The sequence below is a fragment of the Lepisosteus platostomus genome, unplaced genomic scaffold (assembly GCF_059453375.1).
Source record: "Lepisosteus platostomus isolate fLepPlt1 unplaced genomic scaffold, fLepPlt1.hap1 Scaffold_134_H1, whole genome shotgun sequence".
Taxonomy (NCBI): Eukaryota; Metazoa; Chordata; class Actinopteri; order Semionotiformes; family Lepisosteidae; genus Lepisosteus; species Lepisosteus platostomus.
The window spans coordinates 75,019-97,977 of record NW_028291515.1 but is presented as its reverse complement, the minus strand read 5'-3'; the positions used below and the strand labels follow the sequence as shown (position 1 = coordinate 97,977).

Genomic DNA, 22,959 nt, shown 5'->3' with positions numbered 1-22,959 from the left:
GTAGTGCGTCATTTGGACACTTTGTGGGCTTGAAATACAAAGAAAATCATGTTCTATGGTACAAGATAAATACAAAACTTTAGCTTTTATTTTAATTAGATTTGTTTATAAAGCATAAGCAATCATTTATTACATTAATATATGTGAAAATAACATTTTAGCATCATATTATTACATACAGGTCTCTAGCTTCAACACAGTGATATATATATGCTCAGTGATTTATTGGTACATGCCCAGGTCAATAATCAGAATGAGGATTTATTTCCAGACGGGCTACAGGTAGTGTTGTGAAATACTTCAACACACTGGATCGCAGATTTAGACCCCCTGCACTCTTACTACTTAAAAACCAAAGAAATGAAGATATGTAGCAATCACATTGTAACAGGGGTGACAGTGACTTAATGCTTATACTAGTGGACTTCTGGTACCTTTAGGGTAAGGTGTTCCCTGAAGGGCTCTCAAACCCCGCATTTCAGATGCCTAGCTGTATCGCTGATGTGTTGCACCTCAGAATCACTTTTAAACCTTACCTCTGGTATCTTTAATCCCTATTGCTCAACGCATGGTGAAAGTATTGCATAAATGTGTCTGAAAATGAGCAATGGGCACCTGAGAGACTCATTTGCCTGTTTCACAAATGATCATATTTGACTAGAGATTCTGTTTGGGATTCAGTTGTGCATTCTGACAGCAATCCCTTTCAAAAAACGATACATTCTGGATGAGGTCAAAGGTGCAGGAACACTGTATTTAGGATGTGTTTGCACTTATGAGGATTTATTTCCAGATGTGCTAGGGGTAGTGTTGTGAAATACTTCAACACACTGGATCGCAGGTTTAAACCCCCTGCACTCTTACTCCTTAAAAACCAACAAATGCAGATATGTAGCAATCATATTGTAGCAGACACTCATTTGCCTGTTTCACAAATGATCATATTCTACTAGAGATTCTGTTTGGGATACGGATGTGCATTCTGACAGCAATCTCTTTCAAAAAATGCTTTTACCTTTTCGCGGCTTTGCCCTTCTTGCCTCTTTGGACAATATCTCCATCTTGTGGTCGTTGTTGGTAATGTCTAGACAATATCTCCATCTTGTGGTCGTTCTTGGTAATGTCTTCTTATGCCCTTTTTTATTTCAATTCTCTATTAGTTGATTCTAGAATCTCTACAATAGAGTTGAAAACATCAGTTTTAAAGCAGACTATATGACATTATTTATAGTCCAATTAGAAATGTATTACCCTGATAGATATCCCAACACCCGGAATGTATTGATACCATATCCCCAGTAATGCTCCTCAGGCCTAACAAGCACACTGTTGGTCTTAGGAAGCATCAGACACAGAAACGGTAACAACATCCTTCTTTCTGTTCACTCAGTCTCTGGTGCCGTGGGTCAGTGAAAGTGCGATGCGCGGATCCAGCGATCTCATCCTGTCACTCAGATGGCACAATCAGTAATTGGTGGCAGTTGATATGGTCCCTCCCAGCAGGATTGCAACATCTGGCAGGGTATCTCTTCTTCACCTACACCCACTCGCCAGGTATCCGGTCGTGTCTCCCCTCTGCTGGAGGTCCCCAAGCGTCCGGCACCTGTTCACAAGCCCTGTGCACCGCTTCAGTTAACAAACCTACAACACTTTAATAGAGAGTTATCTACCCACGGTGTCCCTTCAGTTGATATTTCCTTAGTTGGTCTTTCAGACTGTGGGTGATTGGGGCAATGTGACTTCCAACTTACCCCTAGTGAGGCAATTACAGCCTGGCACACCTTCCCAGTGTAGTCTGCCCCTAGATCAGTATCCAAGGGGCAGGGCAGTCCATACCCTGGGATCATCTTTGTCATACACTTGGGTATGTGCCAGCCCACATCACATCATCATACAACCCCACATTCTTTACACATTTGTTCTAACCACTATTAAACATCTATTAAAGGCCTCAACCTGAATTCTCCCCTTTCCCCAATAGAGGTTTCACAGGGGTCTCAGACTCCCGCTCTCCCAGTGCAGCTCATCTGGCATCTGCATCTGCATGGTTGTTACCTTGAGTTACTGGAATTCTTTATTTATTGTGTTATTTACACCTTACTCAAGCTGCTTCTGTCGGCAGCTGTAAAACTACAAATCAGTTCAGAGACAAGCCTAGTATTCTTAACTGGAGTCCCTGCCGTTGTGAGAGAATCCTATTTCTCCATAGCCATCCAGAATTGTGGCCTACATGCAACAAATACATACATTATATACATATACAGTAACCCTTTGTCCACACTTACATACAAAGGAATGGTTGATCCATCTGAGGAAACCCCAGTCTCAGCACCTGTAAGAGAGCTTGTTTCAAATTATTATAGGCGGCTTTTGTTGCGGGAACCAAGGCAATCTTGTCCTTGTACTGCACTCCCCCCTTAAGCAGATCTGTTAAGAGTTGTGCTCACCCTGTAAAAACATTGCACCCAAGCCCTGTTAAAATTTCACAATGCTAGACACAAAAGGGCCTTATCATAACTGCTTCTATTAGACACTCTAAAGCTGAAGCAACTCAGACTTGTGGGTTTCCTCGTCAGGGGAAGCACTCAGAATACTATCAACATACTGAGTGATCACAGTCAGTTGAAGCCACGTGATACCCTGTTCTGGATAGTCATTCTTTGTAATGCATAATATTCCAACCCAATAGATCTGGGATAAAACCACCCATTAAAATCTGGTACTCGGCAAGTAAAACTTGCTGCCCCAATACTCCTGTGGCCTCCTGCCGTCTCCCCATATACATTACTCTATAGCACACTGTTGAACAGAGGAGTGAAACAAGCATGACAGTAGTGCTCCAGTATCCCATAACAGAGAAACCAACACTCCATTAACAGTACATTTTTATCCACTGGACTGGGACAGACTTAGGGAGGGTACAAGGGATTTACAGGATCTAATCGTTAGGTAAACAGATCTTCTCACAAGACGTTATTCTCCCCAGTCTCGATTCTAAACCTACAGCGTTTCAGCATGTCTGAGACATTCGAATAAACCCAAATTGTTTCCTCTATTGCAACTAATTGTATAAAAATACAAACACTGTTTATCTAACTACTTTTACGTCCACCTGTACTGTACTTATACTTTCAGACGCTCTTATATTTTCCAATCTCCTTAAGTTGATTTTCGTCAAGTCTCTTTAGTTACGTCTCTAGCCAGTCCCGCTGGCTAAACACACTTACACCGTCATTTAGCTGCAAAAAGGCATTCGCGGATGCTGAAGAATTTATTTCCAAGGCAGCGGGTACAAGCGATTTGGCGTTTTAAAACCACCAGGAACAGCAAAGAGGCACGCTTCTTTCCTTGCGCCGGAACACAAGGACTGGAGGCGGACAACCTAGTCGGCAGGATTCGAACTTGCGCGGGGAGACCCCAATGGATTTCCAATCCATCGCTTTAATCACTCGGCCACGACTACAGCAAGCCCCACTGCCGCTGCGTTCTTGCTACAATCTTACCTGGATCGCGAGGCGCCGGCGGAAGCCTATTTCAAAGTCATTCTCCGTTTAAAAAAAACATTTCCAAAATACAAGCCTTGCAGACAGACACGCCTCAGAGGACTTAAGGGTGGCTTCATGTCGGAATGATAAAGTCTCCCCGTCCGGACATGAAAATGCCACTTTGTTACACACAAAAAAAGAATCAACAACAGAGAAATGCCCACAAGCATTTGAAAAGCCGCACCACGTCGCACTTGAAATAGCTCTTACATTAGTGGTAGACGCAGGAATCGCCTTTTTATTTACGCTCTTACCAACGCGATGGAAAGCAAAACAAAGCAAAGCAGAGCAAAACAAAACGAACAAACGAAAACCCTCACGTCCCACACTTGCATGTAAGGCCGTTACGTGCCCAAGCGGTATTGTATGTCATCCTAGCACTGCAGCCCGGGGCGTACGGTATATGGGAACGAGCGCACGCCACGAATCGTCTCGAATCACTCCCTACAGCTGTAAGGCACCTTGAAGTGTGCACCCCCAACATTCTTCCTTGCGCATCTGTGAAATCTAAATTAAATCTCACGTTGGGGGCATATTTTTTTCCACTTTATCATGAGTCGGGCTCGGCTGCACAGAGGTGAGAGCAGAGCAATGAGGTCACGGGGACAGGGGAGTTACACGCTGGCGGTTTGAATACGCGGAAGATCACTGAGGGATCCACAGTATATGGACCCTCCGTGCTCCATCAGTCCACACTCCGGACTCTGAATCCTGCCATCCGAGTTAAGATCTCGGCGAAACCTGAGGCGCAGTTCCTTCTTAAAACGTAATCTGGTGAGCATTTCTAGAATCATACTTGTATAGATGCAGCCTTTAATGTGTTGCTAGGTTAAAATTGATGACTTCTTGAACTTCAGTAGGCAACTGCCCTCTTGATTTTGGATTTAATTTCTTTATTACAGGGGCGCTTTTATGAAGACCGAGTCATGTTCAGGTACTTTGCTTGATGGAGGAAGCATATTTCGGACTCTGTGATCTGCTCACCTGGAAAGGTCTGCTGTACTACTACAAGAGAGAAGTAGAGTCTGGAAGAATAGACAATTTTATGATGCTTTGGAAGATAATGTTTTTTTTTTCTTTGAAATTGAAATGAATCAGAATATCAGTGCAAAAGACAAACTCTTGGTTTGGTTTAAAGAGATATGGTTTTAAAACAGACAAAATGTAGAAAACAGGTGTTTCTCACTTTTGGAAGAGAATGGACCGGGGGTAATATTTTACAAGTTATATAATAGTAAAATATTATATAATAGGGGTAATAGTCGCGAGGGGCTTCAGCTTTTTCGTGCTTAATATGGTGCGCTGTGGCCACGGCAGATATGGGATCTATAAAAGCCGAAAATTCTCCGATCATTGCCTGACACAGCTCCTCAAAGCTATTACAGACCTCAGGTCCTTGTCTAGACATCCACTCGTGGACCGCTCGGCTGGTAGTTTTCCTTACTAACATAGCCTTTTCCTGTTCGGACGCTTCGGGCATAAACTGCAAAGTATATCTCAGCTCATCAATGTAGGTCTCCACATTATTCCCTGACACTGTCGGGTCAAACCTTTCTACATCTTTGGCTAACTGCCTCAGGGAGTGGAGGTTAATTTTTACAGTTTCTCCGTGGGCAGGGAGACGGCCGTGATTTCTTTTTCTTTTTCTTTCAAGCTCGCTTCTAGGTCTCTCCTAGCTACCTCAGCCGCAGTTTCTCTAGCAGACAGGTCATCTAATTTACCTAAAACTTCCCTGAGTCTGTCTTCACTTTCCTCACTTTTCACTCTCTTTTCTCTGATTATATCCAACAACTCAACTCGCTCCGCCTTATATCTTTCTAGCTTTCCCTGAAGCGTTTGAAACTTTGTCAGCTCGGACAAAGACAGTTCCAGCTGTTTAGCTAGATTTAAGGCGAAACTAGATAGGACCTGAACTGCGTTCACAGACCCTCCTGTGTTAAGCTGGTTCGCTACCTTAGCTACTAAATCTACTTGCAGCTTCTCAATATCATCAAAGTTCAACTTTTCGATACCGCTCCAGTAACCAGGATTGTCGTCGCTAGAAATAGTACTTATAAGCGACTCCACTTCAGACATTTTAGCAGCCATTGTCATTACGTCAGAGAAACTTTAAGAGTATTACTTTTTTTCCTTTTACCAAAATACAGTATGGAATCTAAACACCCGAGCAGATGGATTTCCAATCAGCACACGTTACACTAAACGCTAGAAAACAGGGGGATTTCTTTACGCAGTTATCAGCACACCCGGTATTCGCGTATAAAAGCCACGGTGCTGTGCTGAACTTGAACTCACAGCAACATCAGTTATTCTGTGCGATTGAGTCTCATTTCATTCTAAACTCGCCCACCCAGGGACGCCATTAAATGTAGTGGTTTGATGGGTTTACTGAGACACTTATTAATTGTAGCAGTAATCACGAGGTTGTTCGTTGGGGCTTTTAGAAAATCAATCGCCAGAACAACTAACAACGCACACACACGGGTTCAATACACGAGATACATTTATTAATATAAATTGTGCACCAAACATATACTAGTCTGCCTGGATACGAGCGGCAGACCTTACTGTGAGGGTTATCAATATACAAGATATATAATCTCGAAGAGGTGCAAACACAAAGAGATACACAACAGAGAATATATGTCAATATATATCGTTCGGTTACCAAATCGCTAATCAGTGTTATTACCCATTGTTACTCTAAACTCGGAAGTAAATACATTACTCATGAATTAAATTGATAACAACTTGTGTTGAGGTACAATTGAATTCTCGAGACGCAATGTAGAACATGGGGTTAACTTATCCACTGTGTATGGATTTGGAATTTCCCGGCACGAACACCAAACCAGCTGACAAGCTCTGTTGCAGCCTCTGTTCCAGCGGTTGTCCAATGGGCGTTGTGTCGGCGTCCTCTGGCTACCAGCCAACCAGTCAAGGTGCAGCTCGGAGTAGGACGGGCGGAGGAATCTGACTGCGGCGCGCAGGGCAGTCGTTGCTCCGAGGGGATCTACCAGCAGTCCGGCTGGCTAGTAGAAAGTCTCTATGCACAGAGTGTGACCGCGAGTCCTCACAAGTCACTCTTTTGCCTGGGAAGAAACTGGTTCGTTCCCGGTCCAGCGCTGCTTCTGAATAAGCTATTCAGGTTGTCGACGAGGGTCCAACTGTAGGCTGCCGTTGATCAAACGGAGCATTCACGTTAGTAGAATTCTGAGTACGTACGGGATGCTTGGCCTCGCGCTTAGAACAAAGTCCAAGTCCCTATGCAGACAACAGCAGTTGTCACGTGATTGTCTCTGAGGATGCGCGAAAATGGCCAAGGAGAGCCCCGATCTGAGCTTGCGCTCCCTTTTTGACCAAGACACAGATGTGTGCTGATTGGTTGAGAGTTTGGCGGGCATTGGAGACCCACGTGGTATTACCACGCCCTGCCAGTCCCTGATTGGTTGGTCAAGGTGAGATATAAGTCACTTACTCTTGACACTTAAGAATGCAGTCCAGATGTCCATTCAGCACTCCCTAGACAGATAGGCGCCAATGGATGACCATTGATCATGATAGCCAGGCTTAGCTAAGTGCATCCCTGTCTGGGAGCTGTTCCCTATCAAAAGAAAACAACTTAAATCAGTCTGCATGAATACTTTCTCTGTGGCTGCACCACAGAGATGGGGGGTGAGATGGGGCTTCATTTAGGACAGCATACCAACGCTTAATTCTGTCTTATTAACAAGCATTGCCGCTACACTTGTATCCCAACTTTTGCAACTCGCAACTGAAAACCCACTGAAGCTAAGCAGGTGTGAGCCATGTCAGTACCAGGATGAGGGTGAGCTACAGGGAAAAACAAAGCTTCCAGCTGGAAGTGGTGTTAATGGGCGCTCACTCTGAGGTCTGTACGGGTCCCAATGTCCCAATATAGTGACGGAGAAGCTGTGTTGGAAAAAGGGCGCTGTCTTTTGGATGAGATGTAAAACCGAGGTCATAGTGCTCTGTGGTCATTAAAAATGACCACCAAAACCTTTGACAAAAGCTCTTGGTAATTGATGGTCTTCAATAATGCTTCTCCTTTAGGTACATTTTAAATCAGCTGAAAAATGCTGTGAAATGGGGGGGCACTTCAGGCCAGTGTAGGATTTGGGTTACAAGAACTATGAAACTGCACGAGAAAGCCCGTACACTGAATTACACGGCTTTCTATTCAAAGGACAAAAGAAATTCCCTGAGCTTGATTTTTTGCAGCACAGAGAGGACCACTGTTGTGAGGTCGGTTAGCTCAGTTGGTTAGATGGTGGTGCTAGTAACGCCAAGGTTGCGGGTTTGAGCCGCGTACGGGCCAGGTCCTTTTCTCCTCTCTTACCAAAGCTGTTAGGTTCCTTTCCGTGGTGAGATGGGTTGTCATGCAACGCTGCCACATAGCGCCGACAGACAAGAGTGTTGCGGGAGAAGAGAAATGTGTTTGAAGATTTAAGAGTGTCTTAGGTGCAGCCAAAATCAAGTGTCACAAATGCAAGTGGTTGGATTTCCATTGTTTAATGTGGTAAAAATAAGCGGAAGTAATCTGCCGGTCCGGCACAGTCTGCCATGCTTTTGTCATTTACTGTAAAGTGGTATTGAACTGGGTGTCGAACTGGAGCCTCACCATTTGCATATGTGAGGCTCCAGTTATACATCGAGTGTCACATTAAATGACAAAAATGAAGAGAGTTAAAGCAGCTGGAGAGGTTTTCTTACAACTTTTGAGCTGACAGTTTTGGAAAATGTTTCCTTCACGCTGCACTGTACAACATAGGCAGCCAAGAGTCTCCAAAACAAAACAGAATTGACAGATAGGAGAAAATTCCCACTCGTCCTGAAGTTCCCAAAATCAAGCACTGAGCGTAAACAAAGTGTCTAAGTAGCGTGGGAATGCTAACCCTAACCCTAGCGTAAAAACATGAGTCAAAGTAACGTCTAATCGGATTAGTTTCCTTAGAGCTGGTTCAGAGTTTGCTGAAGAGTTTACCCAGTGGGCACTGATTCGTCGAATATACGTATATTCACGGCGAAAATACGGCTATACGTATATATACGTCGCCTCGACGTATAATCAAAGTCGAATTGCAACCGTAAAATCGACGACATTAATAAACGCATATATAACGTCGAAAACACATCTAACACAGTGCCTGAGGCTTTTTACTGTATGTATCGTGTGTGCCGCAACTAGGAGTATACGGCACTCTGCACAGTGTACGAAGTAAATTATTTTCGCAGTAATTAATTTACACGTGTATAATAAATATAGTAAATATAATAAATTAATTACTGCGAAAATTACTTCGTACACTGTGCAGAGTGCCGTATACTCCTAGGTAAGTTAGGTACATCTTTTTGCCCAAAACTGAAGGGGCGACATTCCTCCCTCCCCCCGTGATGCCAGGCCTGTCCCCATCCTATTCCATAATGTCATTATACTGTATATAATACCATACAACAGTGACCGATCCTTACTAACTGCATGCGTTAAAATTGCACATCAGCTCATAGCAGGGGGCACATAGCCGCGATGTATTATCAATGTTAAATTTCAACCATAATATCGACAACATTAATAAACGCATACGTTGAGAAAATATCGAACCCAGCATATTTTCCGGTTATATACCACAATGCATTGCTAGTATTCGTTGGTCACCATTTTGGACACGTTTTTCAAACATCTCAGCAATCCTCTTTTGACGAGTAAGTATGAACAATAATAATACTATCTGAATACATACAGATCTTTCTTAATATTATTTTGATTAAAATAGTAAGTGAATAAGCAAAAAATGGCACATAAAAATAGTGGAGCTTTTTAAACGTCTGTACTTACTGCGCCCCATAAGAAATCGTTTGTCCCCGTTCAAAAGAGGTTGTGCGATGTCCTGCAGCGTTCGCAAAGCAAACCTTTGACAGTTTGAAAAGAGGAATTTATTCTGCTTCCTGTGCGTGCAGTAGTTACAAAGTTGAACGTCTTTACACGATCTGCTGCAGTTTTCAGTGGGCGGGCGTTGTCAAATGGCTTGGAAAAACGCACTGTGTTTCGGCTCGGCAAACATCGTGAGCAGTGTCCTGCATGTTTTCTGTGTATAGCTGTCTTTTAACGCATACAGAATTCATTCGAAATGGGGAATGGTGTGAATGGGGAAGATGACACTAAATCGTTTTGCCGTTTCTCTATTCTTATTCTATGTTGTACTTTCAAACTTTGGGTACTCTTTAATTAGGACAGACTTTATTGCTCAACTTCTATGATGCAAGCCAAATTTTATACATTTATTTCAGCTTTGAGCTTAGTAAACCGTTCATTTTTTAGATTATACTAAAGAAGATATTAATCATCATTAATTTGGGAAGTAATATTATATAATTTTCTCCTAGCTGCGGTGCTGAAGTCCCGCCCTAAATCAGCAGAAAAAGAAATAAAGGAGCACGCAATGTGTTACTTGAAGAATGCATATGCAAGGCAGGGGGCCAGGAGATCTGGACACTGAAAATACTAGGTTTTTGGTTCTAACTGTTAGGACAATTACACAGGGTTTGCAAATAGTGGACAAAAATCGTCTTAACTTCCATTGTAATATTTTTTTTCTTGGAAATATAGAAGTTGTACATTTTAAAATGTATATTTGAATCAAAATGTGGTTTTGAGTTAGTGTGTTAATGTAATTAGTTTGTGTTTGCCGTTACTATACTGTATATTGCCATATTACCAGAATTTGTAGCTGAAGTTTAAGACTAGTTGTGTTTTTTATGATTATTGCCCATATGTTGATTGTTGATTGATTGTATACAATGTATAATTTGAAATACATATTTTTCAGGTGTGAATGTGTATTTTCAGAATAAATTTCTAAACCAAATCATTGGGTTGATTTACTAGTTTCTACACCTGTAAAACCTAACTTTGATGTATAATAGACCTCTACCCATATACGTATAATAGACCTCTAAAGTTATCCGTATAATAGACCTCTAACCATATACATATAATAGACCTCTAAAGTTATCCGTATAATAGACCTCTACCCATATACGTATAATAGACCTCTAAAGTTATCCGTATAATAGACCTCCAACCATATACGTAGAATAGTCCTCTAAAGTTATCCGGAACTCCTACCATATATGTATAATAGTCCTCTAAATTTATCCGTATAATAGAACTCCAACCATTTACGTATAATGAACATCTAATCATAGACGTATAATTGACGTATAACAATAGACATATATTAGAATTTCATTCTAGACGAATTGCAGACCACATTTAGACGTCTAAGGTATGCGTTTAATAGACGTATATTATACGTCTTTTGCCCACTGGGTTACGTCTCAACAGAAACGCTCTTTAGCTCTTTCAGTGTTATGCAGAGAACAGCGTCTGTCGAGATCACTTTTGAGTCAGCGCGAAACGCCGTGTGCTGTCAGTTTGATTTCATATTGCTCGTAGCGGCGCCCGGCTTTTGTCTGTCAAACGTTAGGTTGCGCTTCTTCATGCTGCATCGTCGGCATGAGTGGAGCTTTTTAAACGTCTGTACTTACTGCGCCCCATAAGAAATCGTTTGTCCCCGTTCAAAAGAGATTTTGCGATGTCCTGCAGCGTTCGCAAAGCAAACCTTTGACAGTTTGAAAAGAGGAATTTATTCTGCTTCCTGTGCGTGCAGTAGTTACAAAGTTGAACGTCTTTACACGATCTGCTGCAGTTTTCAGTGGGCGGGCTTTGTCAGATGGCTTGGAAAAACGCACTGTGTTTCGGCTCGGGAAACATCATGAGCAGTGTCCTGCATGTTTTCTGTGTATAGCTGTCTTTTGACGCATACAGAATTCATTCGAAATCATTGATTTCTCCAATTATCAAGGGTCCCTTAAAGGATGAGTCAAAGTAACGTCTAATCGGATTAGTTTCCTTAGAGCTGGTTCAGAGTTTGCTCAAGAGTTTACCTTTCACAGATGTGCAAAGAAGAATGTTGGGGGTGCACGCTTCAAGGTGCCTTACAGTGCGTCGTTTCCGGCACAGTGTGGCTGGGTGTTTTCCGACTTATCGCACAGATTGGGCACGGCCGCAAGCTGAGAGCCGCAGGCGATGAGCCCGGAGCTGAACGGGCCCCACTGGCTCGTTTGTAAGGCCAGGTGTATTGCCAACCATGACCGGCAGCGCAGAGGCTTTGAAGGCGGCCTGGGCTCCTGCAGCTGTGCAGCCACGCACTCTGGTTTCTCTTCATCTCGTACAAATCTTTCGCCTTTTGCTAAAAATTTCCGTGGAGAGGAGCATGAATGAGTTCCATGCAATTTTTGTGCTTCCCTGCCTTCGGGTGGGGCGCAGCCTGGCTGGTCAAAGAGAGAAAACAAAAACGCTCGCAATCGGTCTTGTTATGGCGATTGTGGCAGTCTGCTCCGCGAGTCCTCGGTCTCCGGCCGTCTGATTGGCGCTCTTTTCTTTGGGGGGTGGGAAGTGTCCGGCCGCAGGGGATCTTGGGACCTCGCTTTGCATAGCGGCTTCCCAGAGTGCGTCGTTTCCGGCACAGTGTGGCCGGGTGTTTTCCGAGTTATCGCACGGATTGGGCACGCTCGCAAGCCGTGAGCCGCAGGCGATGAGCCCGGAGCTGAACGGGCCCCACTGGCTCGTTTGTAAGGCCAGGTGCATTGCAAACCACGACCGGCAGCGCAGAGGCTTTGAAGGCGGACTGGGCTCCTGCAGCTGTGCAGCCACGCACTCTGGTTTCTCTTCATTTCGTACAAATCTTTCGCCTTTTACTAAAGATTCCCGCGGAGAGAAGCATGAATGAGTTCCATGCAATATTTGTGCTTCTCTGCTTTCGGGTGGGGCGCAGCTGGGCTGGTCAAAGAGAGAAAACAAAAACGCTCGCAATCGGTCTTGTTATGGCGATTGTGGCCGTCTGCTCCGCGAGTCCTCGGTCTCCGGCCGTCTGATTGGCGCTCTTTTCTTTGGGGGGCGGGAAGTGTCCGGCCGCAGGGGATCTTGGGACCTCGCTTTGCATAGCGGCTTCCCAGAGTGCGTCGTTTCCGGCACAGTGTGGCCGGGTGTTTTCCGAGTTATCGCACGGATTGGGCACGCTCGCAAGCCGTGAGCCGCAGGCGATGAGCCCGGAGCTGAACGGGCCCCACTGGCTCGTTTGTAAGGCCAGGTGTATTGCCAACCACGACCGGCAGGGCAGAGGCCTTGAAGGCGGCCTGGGCTCCTGCAGCTGTGCAGCCACGCACTCTGGTTTCTCTTCATCTCGTACAAATCTTTCGCCTTTTACTAAAAATTTCCATGGAGAGGAGCACGAATGAGTTCCCTGCAGTTTTTGTGCTTCCCTGCTTTCGGGTGGCGGGCAGCTGGGCTGGTCAAAGAGAGAAAACAAGCACGTTTGCAATCGCTCTTGTAATGGTGATTGTGGCCGTCTGCTCCGCGAGTCCTCGGTCTCCGGCCGTCTGATTGGCGCTCTTTTCTTTGGGGGGCGGGAAGTGTCCGGCCGCAGGGGATCTTGGGACCTCGCTTTTCATAGCGGCTTCCCAGAGTGCGTCGTTTCCGGCACAGTGTGGCTGGGTGTTTTCCGACTTATCGCACGGATTGGGCACGGCCGCAAGCTGAGAGCCGCAGGCGATGAGCCCGGAGCTGAACGGGCCCCACTGGCTAGTTTGTAAGGCCAGGTGCATTGCCAACCATGACCGGCAGCGCAGAGGCTTTGAAGGCGGCCTGGGCTCCTGCAGCTGTGCAGCCACGCACTCTGGTTTCTCTTCATCTCATACGAATCTTTCGCCTTTTACTAAAGATTTCCGTGGAGAGGCGCATGAATGAGTTCCATGCAATTTTTGTGCTTCTCTGCCTTCGGGTGGGGCGCAGCTGGGTTGGTCAAAGAGAGAAAACAAGCACGTTCGCAATCGCTCTTGTAATGGTGATTGTGGCCGTCTGCTCCGCGAGTCCTTGGTCTCCGGCCGTCTGATTGGCGCTCTTTTCTTTGGTGGGCGGCAAGTGTCCGGCCGCAGGGGATCTTGGGACCTTGCCTGCATAGCGGCTTCCCAGAGTGCGTCGTTTCCGGCACAGTGTGGCCGGGTGTTTTCCGAGTTATCGCACGGATTGGGCACGCTCGCAAACCGTGAGCCGCAGGCGATGAGCCCGGAGCTGAACGGGCCCCACTGGCTCGTTTGTAAGGCCAGGTGTATTGCCAACCACGACCGGCAGGGCAGAGGCCTTGAAGGCGGCCTGGGCTCCTGCAGCTGTGCAGCCATGCACTCTGGTTTCTCTTCATCTCGTACAACTCTTTCGCCTTTTACTAAAGATTTCCGTGGAGAGGAGCACGAATGAGTTCCCTGCAATTTTTGTGATTTCCTGCTTTCGGGTCGCGGGCAGCTGGGCTGGTCAAAGAGAGAAAACAAGCACGTTCGCAATCGCTCTTGTAATGGTGATTGTGGCCGTCTGCTCCGCGAGTCCTCGATCTCCGGCCGTCTGATTGGCGCTCTTTTCTTTGGGGGGCAGGAAGTGTCCGGCCGCAGGGGATCTTGGGACCTCGCTTTGCATAGCGGCTTCCCAGAGTGCGTCGTTTCCGGCACAGTGTGGCCGGGTGTTTTCCGAGTTATCGCACGGATTGGGCACGCTCGCAAGCCGTGAGCCGCAGGCGATGAGCCCGGAGCTGAACGGGCCCCACTGGCTCGTTTGTAAGATCTGCGGCAGATCGTATAAAGACGTTCAACTTTGTAACTACTGCACGCACAGGAAGCAGAATAAATTCCTCTTTCAAACTGTCAAAGGTTTGCTTTGCGAACACTGCAGGACATCGCACAATCTGTTTTGAACGGGGACAAACGATTTCTTATGAGGCGCAGTAAATACAGACGTTTAAAAAGCTCCACTCATGCCGACGATGCAGCATGAAGAAGGGCAACCTAACGTTTGACAGACAAAAGCCGGGCGCCGCTACGAGCAATATGAAATCAAACTGACAGCACACGGCGTTTCGCGCTGACTCAAAAGTGATCTCGACAGACGCTGTTCTCTGCATAACGCTGAAAGAGCTAAAGAGTGTTTCTGTTGAGACGTAACAAGCTTGTTTCTTTCTACCATGATGTTACCATGACAAAATCTGTCTTTAAACACCTTGCTCAGTCTCTGACGAGACTGTCAAGCATTGCTTTCGCCGATTGTATTGCAAACCGGCGGAAGCGGGGTATTGGGAAAAGTTTTCAACTAGCAATAATCGCGCATCGGCTAAACCTCACAGGCTACGATACTGCCACTGCGCAAAGCTGACGGTTGCCAGGCAACCGCGTGGATCCTATGGAAATCGTTATCAATCGTCTCATGGCATGTCGTTGCTGTAACGCTTCATATTTGCGGCCGGACACTTCCCGCCCCCCAAAGAAAAGAGCACCAATCAGACAGGCGGAGACCGAGGACTCGCAGAGCAGACGGCCACAGTCGCAGTAATAAGAGTGATTGTGAGCGGTTTTGTTTTCTCTCTTTGACCAGCCCAGCTGCGCCCCACCCGAAGGCAGGAAAGCACAAAAATTGTATGGAACTCATTCATGCTCCTCTTCATGGAAATCTTTAGTAAAAGGCAAAAGATTTGTACGAGATGAAGAGAAACCAGAGTGCGTGGCTGGACAGCTGCAGGAGCCCAGGCTGCCTTCAAGGCCTCTGCCCTGCCGGTCGTGGTTGGCAATGCACCTGGCCTTACAAACGAGCCAGTGGGGCCCGTTCAGCTCCGGGCTCATCGCCTGCGGCTCTCGGCTTACCTGGCAGGGGAGATACCTTGATCAGCCTGTAGTTGGAGTAGTTGGATTGTTTTCTTGTTTTGTGGAAGCAGTGTTTGTTTTGCAGTTTGAGATGGCAACCTTTGGATCCCGCAAGAATGCTGTACGTTTTGAGCTTTTGGATGACCTGTTCATGGATCGTATGCAGTTCAGCAGAAAAGTGTTACAGAAGGAACTTGGCTTTGAACCTCGGCACTTGGATTTCATCTTTGCTCTCCCAGGTCAGAAAGCATTTGAGGTTGTATTTGGTACCTATCCTCTGTTTGAACAATGCGTGGATGTGTTTGAGGCAAAAAGAGGGAAAGTTCCTGCACTTGAGAAGATCAACTTGCAGCCTCTGACACAGAGAGAGAGGAAAACGGTGCATGTTGTTATGTTCTCGGAACTGGCAAAGACGGAGGACATTCACACCTGGCTTAACCAGTACTGCACCGTCCACCATGGAACTGAGGTTAGAGATGTTGACGGTATAAAAACAGGAGCAAGGAAATTCGAGGTTCGCTTACTACCGGACAATGTAAATGGAGGCTTAAGGCACCTGCCCTCTACAATCCGGCTGGGCGCCTGCAATGGCTATGTTTTTTATGTGGGACAACCAAAGGTGTGTCGGCGCTGTGGTGCTGTGGGACACCTGGCATCTTCCTGCACTGTGAAATGCTGCAAGACCTGTGGCAAACAGGGACATTTAGCCTCTGACTGTTCAATGCTGCCAAAGTGCAATTTATGTGGCTCGGAAGGACACGTTTTTAAGAACTGCCCTCACGCCTACGCCAATAAACTCAAAATGAGAAAGGATGAGGCAGTGCTTGTTTCAGCCAAACCGGCCCGAAAAGCCAAAGCAAACAACAAGTCAAACAAAGAACCCTTGTTGGACAAAGAGTCTCAGCCTCCAGCCAGGATCAGTCCTGCTGTGGCTCCGGGGCCGGTGGAAGAGAAATCCACTACGCTCCCACAACCGCAGACTGCACCAGACAAGCACGAGGGTTTGAAAACCCCCGAGAACAGCGAGGACCCCTCCCCCACTCCTGCTCCTCAGAACGAGGGCCAGTGTGGGGCCCCCCGGTGGAGCGGGTCCAGCGACGATACCCAGGATTCAGCGGAGCTGCTTTTCTCAGACTCTGCAAGTGCTACAGATGCCCTCCTCTCCTCCATCCAGTCCATCACGGAGGATCTGCAACAGCTGGTGGGTGAGGGGGAAGAGGAGACTGGTGCATCGGCTGCACCCCTTTCCCCTCAGTGCTCCCAGGAGCTGGACTTGAGGAAAAGGAAAAATGACTCTGTTTTCTCCCCGAGCGAGGAGGAAGGAGAGAATGGCGATGGGGACAGCTGGAACCCCTCCACCCCTCCCTCTACCCCCTTCCTTGAAATGGACTCCGTGAATGCTTTTACTGCTGCCACCCTGATGAAGGCTCATTCAGAGGATGGCTGGCAGGAAATTGGTAAGAAGAAAAAGAAAAAGAAGAAGGTAACAGGTGAGACCGAAGAGAAATGTGTTTTGTAAAGACTGGTTCCACTTTCTTATGTAATATGGCTCTAAACATAATTTCTCTTAACACCAGAGGTATCAATGACGGAGTTAAATGTCAGTGTGTCTTTGATTACCTCCAGCAGAGAGAGGGAGATGTGTTGATGTTGCAGGAGTGTGCTTTAGCCTATCAAGAGAGGTATAAAAGCTTTGAAGATAGGTGGGATAAAGGGCCTTCTGTTTGGTCAGGGGACAATAACAACAGAGCCTCTGGCGTGGCCATTCTTTTCAAAGGATGGGCTTTCAAATTGAAAAGTATTCAGAGGGTCATAGATGGCAGGTTGCTGTGTGTGGATGTGGAATGGGGGACCGTTAACCTGCGGCTAATCAATGTGTATTGTCCTACTGACGTGGGAGGAAGGGTGGAGCTACTCAAGGCACTCTCTCCCCTATTGTTAAGTAGCACAGACGTGATAGTGGGAGGGGATTTTAATTGTATCTTAGAGCACACAGACAGGCAGTCTAGCTCTCCGATAAAATTGGATTCCAGCTCACTGGCCCTGCAAAACTTAGTTCAAGACTTTAAACTCTCAGACACATATAGATGTATATATCCCACAACAGCAGGATATGCATGGTCAGGGAGGAATAGCAGCTCCAGAATTGACTATTGCTTTGTCTCAGAGAGAGTGAAAGTTGTTAGGGTCACTCTTCAGCCTGTCTTCTTCTCAGATCATCAGGCTTTAGGGTGTAGAGTGGAACTCCAGGGCGGGACTGTCTTTGGCCCAGGCCTCTGGAAACTCAACACAAAGCTGCTAGAGAACGAGGGGGTAGTATCCCGCTACAAGGAGAAACTATCACAGTGGCTGTCCTTGCAGTGTCTGTACGGGTCAGTAGGAGAGTGGTGGGAGGAGGTGAAGATGAGGACAAAGACCTTTTTCATGGCTGAGGGAAGGAAGGCTGCTGCCAGACGGAGAGGAGTGCTAGCCAGGAAACAGAGGCAGCTGCAGCGTCTCTACACGATGCTGCACAGTGGCTTCGATGTGCTCGAGGATATCACCCTTTTAAAAAAGGACATCCGGAGCATAGCCGAAGAAAGTAGTCGAGGAGTGCTGTTAAGAGGCAGAGTGCAGTTCTTGGAAGAAAATGAGAAGTGTACTCGCTTCTTTTTCAGGAAAGTGGTAGGCTCCAAGTCTGTCATGGAAAGTGTAGTTGATGAGGAGGGACGAGAGAGAACAGAGCCGAGTGCTATCCTCTCCTGCACCAAGGCCTTCTACTCAAGACTGTACAGCTCTACAGAGGTAAAGGATGAAGAAATTCATTTTTTTACCTCAAAGCTAGAAAACGTTTTGAGTGAAGAAGATAGGGAAGTACTTGAGAGGGATTTGACAGTAGAAGAGCTGAGACAGGCTATGGAGAGCTTACAGAAGGGGAAAACTCCAGGTGCTGACGGGCTCCCTAAATAATTTTATTGCACCTTTTGGGATCTGCTTCAGGATCCGCTACTGGTCCTATTCGAGGAAAGATATAAGACAGAATTGCTGCCTGACTCCTTAAGAGAAGGCACTATCTCTCTCTTGTTTAAGAAAGGAGCAAAAAATGACAAAAAGAACTGGAGACCCCTCAGCCTGTTAGGCGTGGACACTAAGATCCTGTCCAAAGCCCTTTTCCTGCACCTACAAAATGTAGTGGCCTCACTGGTAGGGAAAGAACAGACTTGTGGGATAGCAGGACGCCTGATGAGCGACAACCTGGCCTTGTTGAGGGATGTCTGTCTGTACTCTGAGGATCGCTCCCTCCCTCTTTGCATTTTAGGTGTAGACCTAGAAAAGGCCTTTGACCGCCTAAACCGGCAGTACTTAACATCGGGACTTGAGCACATGAAGTTTGGCCCCATCATGAGAAAGTGGATTAACCTGCTGTACACAGGTAGCAACAGCAGAGTCATGGTTAATGGCAATAGATCACGCCCCTTTGAAGTCTGTTCAGGGGTGAGGCAGGGCTGCCCATTATCCCCCTTGTTATGCGTTTTGGCTATGGAGCCCTTAGCCTGTGCCTTGCGCCAGGATCAGGCCATTAATGGGATACCAGTGCCTGGAAGTGGGGGAGGAGAGGTAAAGACATCTCTATACATGGATGACGTCACCCTGCTCCTCTCTGACAATGCCTCAATTAGCAGAGCTCTGCAGTGCTGTGATCGTTTCTCTTTGGCTTCCTCCGCAAAAATTAACAAATCTAAGAGTGAGATTTTTTATCAGAACTGGAGGGAGCCAAAAGAAGGACATGATCTCAGGCTGCAAGAGAAGAGAATTAAGGTCCTGGGGGTGTATTTTGGAGAAGAGATGGGAACAGTAAATTGGCAGAACAAATTGCCAATCTTAAACAAAAAACTGATGCAATGGAAGGACCGAGACCTCACCATGACAGGGAAGGTGCTGGTCATCAAAGCCGAGCTCTTGCCTGTCTTGAATTTTCTGGCTTCTACCTTCCCAATCCCACACCGTGTTGCGGCGGTGATGAGGAGATTGATGTTTCAATTTCTATGGGGTGGGAAGCAGGAAAGACTCAGAAGGGAAATAATGTACAGGCCGCTACCCTCAGGGGGGAAGTCTGTCCCAGATATTGCTACGAAGCTGCTGTGCATTTTCCTGGCCTCTGTGCTGAGAGGCTTTGCAACAGCACTTGCAGCGCGTACCTGGACTTATTTTTCCAGGCTCTGGGTAGGTAGGGAGGTGTTCAGAGTGTGGGGTGTCAGACCCAAGCTGGACGTCCCACTCTCTGACACATGCCCTGCAATTTATGGGACAGTTAAAAGTTTTCTAAGATCTCACCCAATTGGCCATATTCCCCTCCGAGATGTCAGCGTCCAAAAACTGGAAGATTTCGTTGCACCCCAGAACAATAGGCAGACCCATGTGGGCATTTTAACATCAGCCCAAACAAGGAAGGTGTGGAAACACACATCCTCTAAGTTTCTGTGCAACATTCACAGAGATTTAGCCTGGAGTGTCGTCCACCAGTGCTTACCGGTACGAACTTTCTTGTACCGTAGGGGCCTCACCCCCAGCCCTCGCTGCGTTAGGGTGGGCTGCGGCGAGGAGGAGACTGTATCCCATCTCCTGTGGTCCTGCTTTTTTGCTAAGGCCTTCTGGGCACAGTTTGAAGATTGGTTGCTGGCTCTCTCGCCCCAATTTACCCTGACCGCTGCTTTCGTCATATACGGCATCTCTCCTGTCAAACTTCCTCCTGACGTGTTTGACAGGATCTGGGCCGTGGTGAACAGTGGGAAAGTTGCCCTGTGGAGAGTGAGGAACATGGGGCTGTTCAAAGGCATCGAGATCCCAGTCAAGGCAGCAGGTAGCCTGGCCCTGTTCATCACCCGAGAGAACTATTACCTCAGAGATCTGTGGAGAGAAGGGAGGGAGGAAGCAGAAAATCTGTGGGAAATAGAGAGCATAGGTCAATATCTCAAGAAACTGTGAAAAACATTATCAAGTTTAAGTAAAGAATGTGATTTGCACCAGAAAAAAAGAAAATTGTTGCTATGTAACTGTTACCATGTCAAAATGTAATGAGATCATATATGATCATATATACTGTTTTAAGTATGTATATGAATGTAAAGCTTTCTGATTTGTGATGTCCTGTATTTTTTTGTGAAAAGAAAATAAAGTTCTTAAAAATCGAAATCGGTTCACCCAGGGCGAGGCTCGGCCATTGCACTCCGGCTGTGCTGACCCCTGCGAATTCCCCAAATGTGGGAATCTCGACTGCATAATTTCTGGTAGTGGGGGACTGCGTTCGCGCTCTCCCCTGATGTGCTTGGTCCAAAATCAGATACGGGAGGGTTAGGACACCACGAGCTGCGTGGCTGCGGAAGGATCCCGGTTCGAAAGGAGTCGACGCCGCTGCTGGTTCTCGCTGGCTTTTAGTTAGGGGTCCGGAGAAGCATCTCAAGCTAGTTCCACTACTCCTTCCGGACGTTCATTCCCTTTTCAAAGTCAGTCGTTTTGCTATAGTCTGCGTTCTTTAGGCTGATTATCGAGGTTAGCCTTTATTTGGTCATGGGGGGCCTCGGTACTGTATGCTGAGTCTAAAGACAGTTTCACCCGTTTTCTGATTGCTCGGTTCTGTACCAGTGCAGACATGTCAAACAGTGAATGGCTGTACCTCTATTGTATCCGTGCTCAATGAATGAAATCGGTAACAAATGAATATATGTCTAGTTATACGAAAAACGAGTGGTTTATCGACTCATCTTCATTTGCAGATTTAGAGGCAGCTTCGATATTCGTTTTACAGACGGGTTTTTTTTTTGGAATATGGGTCACACACATGCCACAGCAACAAAACATCTCTAGAGATGAGGCTATAGATCACCTTTCCATCCTGCAGGTTTTCCTCCCAAAGCCTACGGCACCAACGGCGACCCCTGCTGGCCGGGAGAGCAAAAGCTTACAGCACCTGGTATTCCCAGGCAGTCTCCCATCCAAGTACTAACCAGGCCCGACACTGCTTAGCTTCCGAGATCAGATGAGATCGGGCGTGTTCAGGGTGGTGTGGCCGTAAGCGAAAGCCCCGGCGCCTGACTCGCTACTTGAAGCTGTGTGTGGCGGGGGTTCCGTGCCCCCCGAGCGGGACTGAAGGATCGTTCGTGTGCAACTCTTTGGAAAGGAGCTGCTTTCCAAATCGCATTGCATGCCTGGATGTTGGCGAATGCGCTCCCTTGTGTTGGCTCGTCCCGCACTGGAGGAGGACAAACAATCTGCACGGAGGAGCACCAGGCAAGTCTTCACCAGACAAAAACCTCCAGTGCACAGCACTCTGGAAACATTTCGGGGCTTTCGCGTGTTTATTTCAGCACGTAAAGCGCACCGGTCCAACACGTCGGCCGGGCGCGCGGCGCCTCCGCCCTCTTGTGGCCTTGCGGCGTCAGAGCAAGAGGCTCCTTCTCGCTGCCCTTCCGCTGTGTTGCAGGGCCCCGAGAGGGAACCCGGAGCGCGCACTTTGTGGGGGGCGGGGGACCGCGTTCGCGCTCTGCCCCCGGTCTCTTGCGCGAGTACTAAATCTCACGGACAGGGGGGCCTCGTCATTGATTGTTACAGGTGAGACGGGGATTAGGAGGAGACCCCGACTGATGGGTAAAGGGGAGCACTAACACCAGAGGGACACCCCCGGCGTCTCTTTTTGAGAGACGCCCTGGGGTTTCCTAATGGCCAAGGAGGGTCGGGACCTCGGTTTGACGCCTCCCCCGAAGGACGGCGCCTGTTTGTGCAGCAGTGTCGCCATCAGGAGGCTGGGGCGTAAGAGAGCCACACAGCCCGCAGGGTGAGCGCTCCCTACTGGTCCCAGTCACACCTCTTGCAGGAGCAGCAGCAACCGGAGCTTTTCCGGGGTGGAATCTCCCATCCGGGTGCCGGCCAGGCTCACACCTGCTGGGCTGCCCCGGGGGTGAGCCCAGTCGAGAGTCGCAGGGCCAGATCTAGTCACCGGGGAGAAACGATACAAGTGAAGGATTGCTCGGCTCTCGGCACTTGAAAAGACCGACAAATGTCTCGTTCCCGCCGGAGCTGAATGTACCCGCATGTGTGGTGTCGTCTTCTTCCCCCGCCCCGCTGTGTTTGCTGTATTGTCTCTGAAGCCGGCCCCCCCGAGACGAGACGGGCTGTTCCTGTGCCCCAATTAACACTTTACAGGTGCCATTCCCCGGCATTGTGGCCATTGTCGGTGCTCACACGCGATAAGATAAGGCGGAGGAGAGCGGGGCATGCCCAGCGGCAGACATTCAAGGAGGGGGCAGTGCGAGGTGAGGTGAGGTGCGACACGCCGGAGCCCCGACGCAGCTAATGCGGAGCACTTGTTGGACTGGCATCGAAAGGACGTGTGCGCACGGAGCGAGCCTTCCCTGCGGCGGAGCGCGGGAACTTTCTCCCCCCCTCCCGCTGCAGGAGTTGTGTGCACTGCAGCGGTGCCGAGAGAAAAGCACAGAAGGCAGCAGGCTCTGGAGAACAGGTAAGAGACGGAGCCTTGTGGGCAGGCGAGCAGGCCCGTTTTTTGGAAATTGCTGAAAAGGTTTGTTCGGTGTGTGGCAGGCGCACGTCGCGAGCTTGCGTGGCGATCTGCCGGTCTGGAGTTATGCAAATGAGGCCGAATTGCATCCCGGGACAT

General features: G+C 47.6%; 10 non-coding genes across 10 annotated transcripts; 6 read left to right on the top strand and 4 right to left on the bottom strand.

Moving 5' to 3' along the window:
• Positions 1–3,381: 3,381 nt before the first annotated feature.
• trnas-gga (transfer RNA serine (anticodon GGA)) lies at positions 3,382–3,463 on the bottom strand. The gene has a single exon. It is a non-coding gene; the product is annotated as a tRNA-Ser (tRNA).
• Positions 3,464–11,774: 8,311 nt separating this feature from the next.
• Positions 11,775–11,891, top strand: LOC148637152 (U5 spliceosomal RNA). Its single transcript, XR_015931639.1, has one exon. It is a non-coding gene; the product is annotated as a U5 spliceosomal RNA (small nuclear RNA).
• Positions 11,892–12,282: 391 nt separating this feature from the next.
• On the top strand, positions 12,283–12,399 carry LOC148637151 (U5 spliceosomal RNA). Its single transcript, XR_015931644.1, has one exon. It is a non-coding gene; the product is annotated as a U5 spliceosomal RNA (small nuclear RNA).
• Positions 12,400–12,790: 391 nt separating this feature from the next.
• On the top strand, positions 12,791–12,905 carry LOC148637150 (U5 spliceosomal RNA). Its single transcript, XR_015931643.1, has one exon. It is a non-coding gene; the product is annotated as a U5 spliceosomal RNA (small nuclear RNA).
• Positions 12,906–13,298: 393 nt separating this feature from the next.
• On the top strand, positions 13,299–13,415 carry LOC148637149 (U5 spliceosomal RNA). Its single transcript, XR_015931642.1, has one exon. It is a non-coding gene; the product is annotated as a U5 spliceosomal RNA (small nuclear RNA).
• A 390-nt stretch (positions 13,416–13,805) lies between these two features.
• On the top strand, positions 13,806–13,920 carry LOC148637148 (U5 spliceosomal RNA). Its single transcript, XR_015931641.1, has one exon. It is a non-coding gene; the product is annotated as a U5 spliceosomal RNA (small nuclear RNA).
• A 759-nt stretch (positions 13,921–14,679) lies between these two features.
• LOC148637147 (U4 spliceosomal RNA) lies at positions 14,680–14,821 on the bottom strand. The gene has a single exon (XR_015931648.1). It is a non-coding gene; the product is annotated as a U4 spliceosomal RNA (small nuclear RNA).
• Positions 14,822–15,054: 233 nt separating this feature from the next.
• On the bottom strand, positions 15,055–15,168 carry LOC148637146 (U5 spliceosomal RNA). Its single transcript, XR_015931638.1, has one exon. It is a non-coding gene; the product is annotated as a U5 spliceosomal RNA (small nuclear RNA).
• A 5,269-nt stretch (positions 15,169–20,437) lies between these two features.
• Positions 20,438–20,607, top strand: LOC148637145 (U1 spliceosomal RNA). Its single transcript, XR_015931650.1, has one exon. It is a non-coding gene; the product is annotated as a U1 spliceosomal RNA (small nuclear RNA).
• A 636-nt stretch (positions 20,608–21,243) lies between these two features.
• Positions 21,244–21,362, bottom strand: LOC148637144 (5S ribosomal RNA). Its single transcript, XR_015931636.1, has one exon. It is a non-coding gene; the product is annotated as a 5S ribosomal RNA (ribosomal RNA).
• Positions 21,363–22,959: the final 1,597 nt, after the last annotated feature.